This window comes from Oncorhynchus mykiss, chromosome 12 (assembly GCF_057628025.1).
Source record: "Oncorhynchus mykiss isolate SJ-2025 chromosome 12, ASM5762802v1, whole genome shotgun sequence".
Classification (NCBI taxonomy): domain Eukaryota; kingdom Metazoa; phylum Chordata; class Actinopteri; order Salmoniformes; family Salmonidae; genus Oncorhynchus; species Oncorhynchus mykiss.
In genome coordinates this window covers 40,939,442-40,949,915 of record NC_143033.1, presented here as the reverse complement: position 1 = coordinate 40,949,915, position 10,474 = coordinate 40,939,442, and the positions used below count along the sequence as shown (strand labels likewise).

At 42.3% G+C, this 10,474-nt stretch overlaps 1 non-coding gene across 1 annotated transcript; it reads right to left on the bottom strand.

The window, feature by feature from the left end:
* Nucleotides 1–1,450: 1,450 nt before the first annotated feature.
* LOC118937980 (U2 spliceosomal RNA) lies at nucleotides 1,451–1,641 on the bottom strand. The gene has a single exon (XR_005035384.2). It is a non-coding gene; the product is annotated as a U2 spliceosomal RNA (small nuclear RNA).
* Between the last annotated feature and the right edge of the window lie 8,833 nt (nucleotides 1,642–10,474).

Sequence of the window (10,474 nt, the reverse complement as noted above, 5' to 3'; positions counted from 1 at the left end):
TAAGCCTAGACCAGGGGTAGAATTCTATCTAGCGGAGCAGTCGGCGGTGCTCATGCCTGTGGAAGACGCTCAGCCAAAGCAGAGAAAATAGGATTCGGCTAAATTTTTCAAGCACCGCTGTCGTAGTTGATCAATCACAGTAGAAAACGTAGCCTGTGTGGTGATACGTGAACAAGTACGTCCAACAGCAGGACCAGGTAACTTGCCCGCCATAGCTAGCCAGCTGGCTAACACTATCAGTCTACAGAGTCACATTTAACATCAAAAATCATTGTTTTTTTATGTATTTTTGGATTAATCATTTTTGTTGCATTGAAAAATGTTTTCATGCATGCTTATGATGTTAAAGCGATTCACTTTTAGCACATCCTATCTAATTGCTATGGTCAACGGCGGCTGTCACCCAGGTGTGTGAAAGCACTAGCCACTGACTAGAGGGACAAGTGGATACACTGTGGGGTACTCAGCGATATTCCGCTCGTTCTCTGAATTGCGCTTAATAGGTAGCATGAAGCTGTGGGGTGGGGCTGATGGCCAGCTAGTCATCAATACCACCTCAACAACAACACCTGTGCCTGCAATCAACTGAGGTTGGAATAAGTCTCCTCGGGGTCTCACAATTAGCTTTGGCCAAACAACACACAGTACTGTGTATTTCCCAGACCCTAAGTTAAAGGTAGACTCAGTTACATGACGTTCCCATGACCAGCAGCACAAATGTTGCAATGAGCAACATGCAAGACTATGCACTCACACAGTCACATACAGTCACACACAGTAGCTGTGCATGTGCACAGGTTTGCTTCACGCTGTTAGAATGTGGTAGCCAAAGGGCCAAAACAGTGGAGAAGTTTAGCATCGCGCTTCAAGTTGAGTTGTTTTGGAATAGTACCCACTATGCTATTTACTTTGTGCATCTACATCAAATCGCTGAGTCTACCTTTAAGCCACACACAGTCTGTCGTCATTGTTCAGTCAAAAGGGAAAGAAAACCTTTGAGTTATTTCTGCTCATAAGACGTGGTGTACTATCTTAGTACAATATGTGTTAAAGGTTCAATGCAACCGTCTCTTTATCTCAATATCAAATAATTTCAAGGTAACAATTAAGTACTGTACTGTGATTGTTTTTGGACCATTATTGATACACACGGGACACTGTTGAGCATGAAAAACCCAGCAGCGTTACATTTCTTGACACAAACCTCTGTGCCTGGCATCTACTACCATACCCCATTCAAAGGCACTAAAATATTTTGTCTTGCCCATTCACCCTTAGAATGGCACACAAACACTTCTCAATTATCTCAAGACTTAAAAATCTTTATTTAACCTGTCTCCTCCCCTTCATCTACACTGATTGTAAGGGATTTAACAAGTCAAATCAAATTTTATTTGTCACATACACATGGTTAGCAGATGTTAATGCGAGTGTAGCGAAATGCTTGTGAAAGTGTTGCACCGTTCCCGGAGGTACTGCAATACCGGGTCGATGCGTGGAGCGGACGGAGCAAGCCCCATTTCCGACTCCCTGTTCGAAAAATCCATTTAATATGTAGTCCCCCGATCGGGGACGTATCAGATATTAAACTGATAAGAACAGATACTACACTTGATCTGAGCCAAAAGGCCGAGAAGCGATGTGACACAAGTGACATCCATACGTGGTCATAGCATTCACCTGAGTTCACCTGGTCAGTCTCATGGAAAGAGCAGTTTGGTATACTCAGTGTATATAAAACACAGGCAAATCAGGTTTTTGACTGCACTCAGCATTTAAGAACTTTGAAGGGCTTGATATACTGCACTCTACTCTGTTTTTTGTGTATATACAGTTGAAGTCGGAAGTTTACATACACTTAGGTTGGAGTCATTAAAACTTGTTTTTCAACCACTTCACAAATGTATTGTTAACAAACTATAGTTTTGCCAAGTCGGTTAGGACATCGACTTTGTGCATGACAAGTCATTTTTCGGTTATTTTTTACAGGCAGATTATTTCACCTATAATTCACTGTTACACAATTCCAGTGGGTCAGAAGTTTACAAACATTAAGTTGACTGTGCCTTTAAACATTTTGGAAAATTCCAGAAAATTATATCATGGCTTTAGAAGCTTCTGATTCAATTGGAGGTGTACCTGTGGATGTATTTCAAGAGCTACCTTCAAACTGCTTGACATCATGGGAAATTCAAAAGAAATCAGCCAAGACTTAATAAAAATAATTGTAGACCTCCACAAGTCCGGTTCATCAATGAGCGCAATATCCAAATGCCTGAAGGTACCACGTTCATCTGTACAAACAATAGTAAGCAAGTATAAACACCATGGGACCACGCAGCCGTCATACCGCTCAGGTAGGAGACGCGTTCTGTCTCCTAGTGACAAACATACTTTGGTACCAAATACATTTCAACTCAGTTTTTCAGCATTCCTAACATTTAATCCTAGAAAAAGTTCCCTGTCTTAGGTTAGTTAGGATCACCACTTTATTTTTTGAGAATGTGAAATGTCTGAATAATAGTAGAGATAATGATATATTTCAGCTTTTATTTCATTCATCACATTCCTAGTGGGTCAGAAGTTTACATACACTGAATTAGTATTTGGTAGCATTGCCTTTAGATTGTTTAGCTACCTTATGGCCCATTCCTCCTGACAGCTGGTGTAACTGAGTCAGGTTTGTAGGTTACCTTGCTTAGACACACTTTCTCCATTCTAACCACAAATAGGACATATAGGATTAGGTCAGGGCTTTGTGATGGCTACTCCAATAGCTTGACTTTGTTGTCCTTACTTTGGAAGTATGCTGGGGGTCATTGTCCATTTGGAAGGCCCATTTCTAACAAAGCTTTAACTTCCTGACTGATGTCTTGAGATGCTTCTTCAATATATCTACGTAATTTTCCTTTCTCACGATGCCATCTATTTTGTGAAGTGCACCAGTCCCCTCTGCAGCAAAGCACCTCCACAACATGATGCTGCCACTCCCGTGCTACACGGTTGGCATGGGATTTTTCGGCTTGCAAGCCTCCCCACTTTTCCTCCAAATATAACGATGGTCATTATGGTTTTGGAGCAGTGGCTTCTTCCTCTGGAGCAGTGGCTTCTTCCTCGCTGAGCGGCCTTTCAGGTTATGTCGATATAGAACTTGTTTTACTGTGAATATAGATACTTACCTATTTCCTCCAGCACCTTCACAAGGTCCTTTGCTGTTGTTCTGGGATTGATTTGCACTTTTCTCAACAAATACGTTCATCTCTAGGAGACAGAACTCATCTCCTTCCTGAGCGGTATGATGGCTGCATGGTCCCATGGTGTTTATACTTGCGTACTATTGTTTGTACAGATGAACATGGTACCTTCAGGCATTTGGAAATTGCTCCCAAGGATGAAACAGACTTGTGGTCTACAATTTTTTTCTGAGGTTTTGGCTGATTTCTCTTGATTTTCCAATGATGTCAAGCAAAGAGGCACTGAGTTTGAGGGTAGGCCTTGAAATACATCCACAGGTACACTTCCAAATGACTCAAATGATGCCAATTACCCTATCAGAAGCTTTTAAAGCCATGACATCATTTTCTGGAATTTTCCAAGCTGTTTAAAGGCACAGTCAATTTAGTGTATGTCAACTTCTGACCCACTGGAATTGTGATATAGTGAATTATAAGTGAAATAATCTGTTTTGTAAACAATTATTGGAAAAATGACTTGTCATGCACAAAGTAGATGTCCTAACCAACTTGTCAAAACTATAGTTTGTTAACAAGAAATTTTTGGAGTGGTTAATAAAGCGAGTTTTAATGACTCCAACCTAAGTGTATGTAAACTTTCGACTTCAACTGTACGTCTGCTTTTCTCAAACCTAACATGCCTGGTATTATCACATTGTTCATTGTAGTAACTACCCATGTCCAGCCTACCTTCCTCACACCCCCTCCACAATGCTTGAACCGTCTGTGTATAAGATAAACTCTGGGTTTCCAACAGATGAACCATCAGAGAGCTGATCCAAAACCAACTCACAACAGTCGTGTTCAAGTAATGTGGTATCTGTAGGATACATCAGAGTAGCTGGATTACATGGTGTCTTTTCAATTATACCCATGTCCAATAGATATTTACTCACTATTTTAGTAGTGTCCATAGCTTCCTTGCTAATGGGATATTGTTTTGTGCAATGTGGGGCAACAACTGTCAAGCACACTAGTTCCATATCCACATTTCCACACTCATTTTTCTTCGTAGTCCAAATAGCATGGTTCTGAACTCTAGATTCCTGCATCAATGTTCATTGGACCAATATATGTTGATAATGGTTTGGCTTGTTTCATATCTGTCTTCCCCGCCCCCACTCCTGTTGCTCTCATCTTCTTGCCCATGTACTGAGGACATACAGTATATGTTTTGGATAAGATACGGGCAATACAGTGACATCAGCACCCGTATCTGCTAAAAAAATCTACTGCAAAGTTATTAACCATCATGTTCACATATGTTCCATCCGATTTCATATGTACACCAGCTGAGATGGAACGTAAAGAGGCGGTCTATTAGTTTATCTCCACAGCATCCAGAAACCTCTGCTGCTGAGAAGGAGAGATTTTCTTACATTTCTGCACAAGTATTGTCTCATTGGGGCTGTTGTCTTGATTCCATTTTCCCTTAGAAGGACCCTTCCTCTCCTGGCCACTTCTCATAAAATCACATTTTCTTGTCCGACATTCTCACTGCCAGTGACCAGAAATCCCCCAATAATGACATACAGTGGCTTGCGAAAGTATTCACCCCCCTTGGTATTTTTACTATTTTGTTGCCTTACAACCTGGAATTAAAATTGGTTTGTATTATTTGATTTACACAACATGCCTACCACTTTGAAGATTGAAATAGTTTTTATTGTGAAACAAACAAGAAATAAGACAAAAAAACTGAACTTGAGTGAGCATAACTATTCACCCCCCCAAAAGTCAATACTTTGTAGAGCCACCTTTTTTTGCAGCAATTACAGCTGCAAGTCTCTTGGGTATATCTCTATGAGCTTGGCACATCTAGCTACTGGGATTTGTGCCCACTCTTCAAGGCAAAACTGCTCTAGCTCCTTCAAGTTGGATGGGTTCTGCTGGTGTATAGCAATCTTTAAGTCATATCACAGATTCTCAATTGGATTGAGGTCTGGGCTTTGACTAGGCCATTCCAAAACATTTAAATGTTTCCCCTTAAACCACTCAAGTGTTGCTTTAACAGTATGCTTAGGGTGATTGTCCAGCTGGAAGGTGAACCTCCGTCCCAGTCTCAAATCTCTGGAAGACTGAAACAGGTTTCCCTCAAGAATTTCCCTGTATTTACTGCCATCCATCATTCCTTCAATTCTGACCAGTTTCCCAGTCCCTGCCGATGAAAAACATCCCCACAGCATGATGCTGCCACCACCATGCTTCACTGTGGGGATGGTATTCTCGGGGTGATGAGAGGTGTCGGGTTTGCACCAGACATAGCGTTTTCCTTGATGGCCAAAAAGCTCAATTTTAGTCTCATCTGACGAGAGTACTGTAAGGGTTTTCCTGTGGTGAAGGAGAGGTGGACCAAAATGCAGCGTGGGGATTATTCATGTTCTTTAATAAAGGAACTAGACATGACATAACTAACAAAACAATAAATGTGCAAAAACCTAAACAGTCCTATCTGGTGTAAACACAGAGACAGGAACAATCACCCACAAACACACAGTGAAACCCAGGCTACCTAAGTATGATTCTCAATCAGAGACAACTAATGACACCTGCCTCTGATTGAGAACCATACTAGGCCGAAACATAGAAATACCCAAATCATAGAAAAACAAACATAGACTGCCCACCCAACTCATGCCCTGACCATACTAAATAAATACAAAACAAAGGAAATAAAGGTCAGAACGTGACAAGTACCTTCTTCCATATGTTTGGGGAAGTCGACCACATGGCTTTTGGTGAACACCAAATGTGTTTGCTTATTTTTTGTCTGTTTATATGCCCGATTGATTTATCCTACGGTTTTGACTGTGTACAGGGAGAACACTGTAAGAACAGCCCATGTTCTGAGTTATGTTGCTGTACATTTCAAAAGTACTGAACAAATAGTTACATTGACTACGTCCGTTGATGCTTGCTAATTAATGTCTTAATCAAAATTACGGATTGCCTCTTATCCACTTGTCGTTCTCTTATGCCATAATTTGTGCATCTCAATTGTCAGTAGAAACAAGTCTGCCATATCAGCTATGTTATGGCCGTGTTCTCCTAGGTGCCGGGCGCACGGATCTTGTGGAACATCATTTCAACACCCGTCCAGGAGAAAAAGTGCGTAAACGGCCATACCGGATTCCAGAATCCCGGAGGGTGGCAGTCCAGCGGGAAATGGCGACAATGCTAAAAATGGGGGTACTGGAGGAGTCACACAGTGCGTGGTCTAGCCCCATCGTGCTGGTTCCGAAACCGTACGGAACCGTCCTCTTCTGTAATGACTTCCGGGGCCTGAACAAGGTCAGTAAGTTTGATGCCTACCCCATGCCCCAGGTGGACGAACTGATCGACTGCTTGGAGATGGCGAGATACATCAGCACCTTGGACCTGACGTAGGGCTACTGGCAGGTGCCACTGGTGGAGTACCTGGGCTATCAGATCGGGAGGGGAAATGTGAAACCCCAAGAAAAAAAATCGCTGCCATTAGGGGATGGCTGGTCCCTCGAACCAAGAGGCAGGTGAAGTCATTAGTGGGGTTAGCGGGGTACTACAGTAGATTTGTACCTAACTTTGCCGCAATAGCTTCTCCCCTCATAGACTTAACAAAGGCACGACTCTCCCAGACGGTGAGATGGACTGAGGACACAGAGGTGGCGTTCCAGGCACTGAAGGATGCGCTATGTTCGCACCCGGTACTTGTCACCCCAGACTTCTCGAAAAACCTCCTGGTCCAGACAGACGCGTCTGACACAGGGGTAGGGGCCGTTTTGTCACAAGAGCAGGAAGGCGAGGAGCACCCCATAATGTATGTCAGCAGGAAACTCCTCCCAAGGGAGAAAAAATACTCGATTGTCGAGAAGGAGTGCCTCGCCGTAAAGTGGGCACTGGACACCCTCAAGTATTACCTCCTCGGGAGGAAGTTCACCCTGATCACTGACCATGCCCCCCTTGTGTGGATGGCAAGAGGTAAGGACACGAATGACCGTGTCACCCGCTGGTTCCTGTCCTTACAGCGATTCTCTTTCTCTGTCATCCACAGGTTGGGGGCCCAGCATGGCAATATGGACGCCCTATCCCGGAGGGATGCAAACCTAGCCCTTAAAGTGCCTCCCTCCCAGTCAGGGCTAAGGGGGTATCCCAGGAGGTCTACTCCGGGGGATGGTAATAGAGGGGAGGTACGTGAGGCGACGTTGGCTTCCTCTGCTGGCAATACGGGAGCTGGGCACCCCAACATGGACAGCTCTAAGTGGAGGTAATTAGAAAGTGCCAACCAGTTGTGGAATGCAAATAAAAGGAGCAAGGTGGCTGAACGCAAAAAAGAACGGGGAGAGACTGACACCAAGCCACAGTAGAGAAGAAGGACCGAGCCAAACCTAAGTGATTTTCTTTTTTATGTTTATTTTCTGTCTTAGTAAAGTTGTTTTTGAGGACTAAGCCTCCCTGTCTCTGTGTCAATCTCTGCACGCTCAACCCAACACCCCACGGTTTACCACAGAATATACAGTGTATATTCATATTCTTATTCAATTGGAAAGGTAAAACATTTGTATTTCCATTTAGTCTATAGCTTTACTAAAGCTGTATCATTATTTAAACTTATGTGAATAAACCTCAAAATAAATTATCAAAGAGATCAAAAGTTGAACCTTTACAGCAAAAAAACAACAACATTTGAAATGCATAAGAGGAAAAGAGGAGCATGAGTCATTCACCAAGTCTACTAATTTTTTGCTGCTCTTGAATGATTCAAGCAGTCCTTGGTCCTTTTGCATAGCCAGAGAGAAGTCATTACATGACAAGTCACAGTTCACAGATGTTTGAAGTTCTGTGCTGTATCTGTTTCTTGACTCTGACCATTTAATGGTCATCAGAGAGAAAATCCTCTCTACAAAGGAATTTGAGCTGAGCACACTGAGGACAAATGAGACAATCCTGAACATGTTGATCAAGTTGGCTTTCCTAAGGTTTTGGAACACTGCCATCCACTTCTCATGGGTGGATTTTGTGGTATCCAGAATGGCTTTTGGGATTTCCTCCCGGCACAACACTCTTCATAGAGTTGGTCCATACTGACTGTCTCTGTCATTGAAGCAAAGCTCCTCATAGAGGCCTATCTGTTTCAGTTTCAACATGACATTTTTTGGTGAGAAATCAAACCACTTGTCAATTTATTGTAATGACAGTGTCATAGAACTTCACAAAGTCCTGCTGCTGCTTGGACCTTTGTGCTGACAATTGTTTGTCCATCAGCTGCTTGGTCTGGAATCCAAAAAAGCTGTCCTGTTTCCGCTGAAGCATCTTAATTTTGAACTTTTGGACTTCCTCGTAAACATCTGTGATGCAGAGCGTTGTTTCCTCCAGCTTTTTTTTTTACGAGTTGGTCAAAAACACACCCTACTTTGTGGAAAAAGCACAGATAAATCTCAGCAGCTTCCGTTTTTTCTTCATACTCAAAAATACTCTTCAGTGCCACAGGACAGGTCTCCCCAAGGGGCCTGAAGAATGAAGTAAGAGCTGGCAAGCTTTGCATGAGACGATCGACAGCTGGATGAAGAGAGAGCCATTGTGTGCAAACATGTTGCAGAATTCCATGCCACTAAATGTCTACAAAGGCACAAAATGCATGCAGTTCCTCTCTTCATTTCTGTGGATGCATGCTGAGTTAGGTCATTCTCGCCTCCATGTCCAATTGAGAAAGCCCGACGGCATAAAGTACAGAAAGCTTTCGTCGAGTCACCACTGACGGGCTTAACCCACGTCTTTTTTGCTTGACATTGTTTGTTGTAGCTGCACAGTCTTTTCTTTTGTGCAGGTTTATCCATATTTCCTTGATAGGCCAAACCGACCGAACAACAACAGAAATTACTTTGCAGGAAATGGGGCGTTTACGCTGTACTGTGATTGGATGAATATTCGGGACATTGGAGGTCCCATATGGAACAAACCAATTTAGCACAATATCAGGGACATCCCGGCTAATACGGGACAATTGGCAAACCTACATGCATCCAACATTTAATTTTTTTGCCCCACCAAGGTTTACATGCTAAAATTGCCACTGCAAATGTCATTGACAGAAAAACTTGAAGCAATAGTTGTTTAGTAGTCCAAAAATGTCGGAAACATTAACTTGATTAGCCATGTTGTAGGTTATGTAAATGTTTGTTACATGCAATATGCTTTGTGGACCCTGGTTTTGTGATGAAACAAAGGTGTGGTTGAATTTATTTTTCCACTGTGTCTTCTTATCGTCTCAGCCTTAGGCCTATATATCAGGTGGCAAGGCATATGAACTAACAGGTTGTAGAGCACAACACATAGTTTGGAATATGGATTTTCTTTCCTGGCTTGGCTTCCCCAGTGATTTTACCCACGCTACTGTTCCTGTATTGTGCAAAACGACTTAGGCTGTGACGTAAGCACTCGCTGTAATACCTGTGTTTGGTCTGCGATGTTAACACCCGGTTATCTCGGCAGACGTAATAATACATACATTATTAATTGTTCTCGACAAGACCCCGATTTCAAAAGGTCTCCCTGTGCTCTATTTTAACACTGGGATTTACGGCATTTACATATATTTCTGTTTCAAAGGTTGAGTGGAGAAAAACAGGGATTAGTGCGATATGAAACAGCGGGTCTCATCAATTCAGTTTATCTCTTCACAGGCTCCTTTCAGAGAGGCCCCTAATCTCGCCCCGCCTCACACAGTCTTCACATGAATTATCAACACTATTTAGATCAGCCTGAAATTGATGAGACAGTCTTTTGACTGAATAGAGAGCAATAGTAATGGCACCTTTTTGTAGGCACTAACTCTGCCGTGGTTCATTTAACAAAGCCTATGGGAAATAGATTTTTTTGGTGGTGAGGGGATAACAACCCATCAATCATTTTCTAGCCGAATTCAACTCTTTTCTCTAAGAATATACTAGAACATGGCTTGACCAATATTTTGTGACTAACACATTTATTGTTATTTAGCACTGTTTTCATAACTATTCCGGGGGGGCATGAAACTCTTATATGTTGTCTACTAAGCTAACATATGGAATTGTTTTAAGATGGTCATACCATGGATAATTTAGCTATTTGATTTGAAATTTTAGGACCCCTGCTGGTATCAAAATAAAATAAAAAATATTTGTTGAAATGATGAATTTGGCCATACTGCTATTAGCCCAGAGAAACGCATTGAATAACACATTCATACATGGAAAAAAAGATGTTTGTTTTGAAGTGACTGTCCT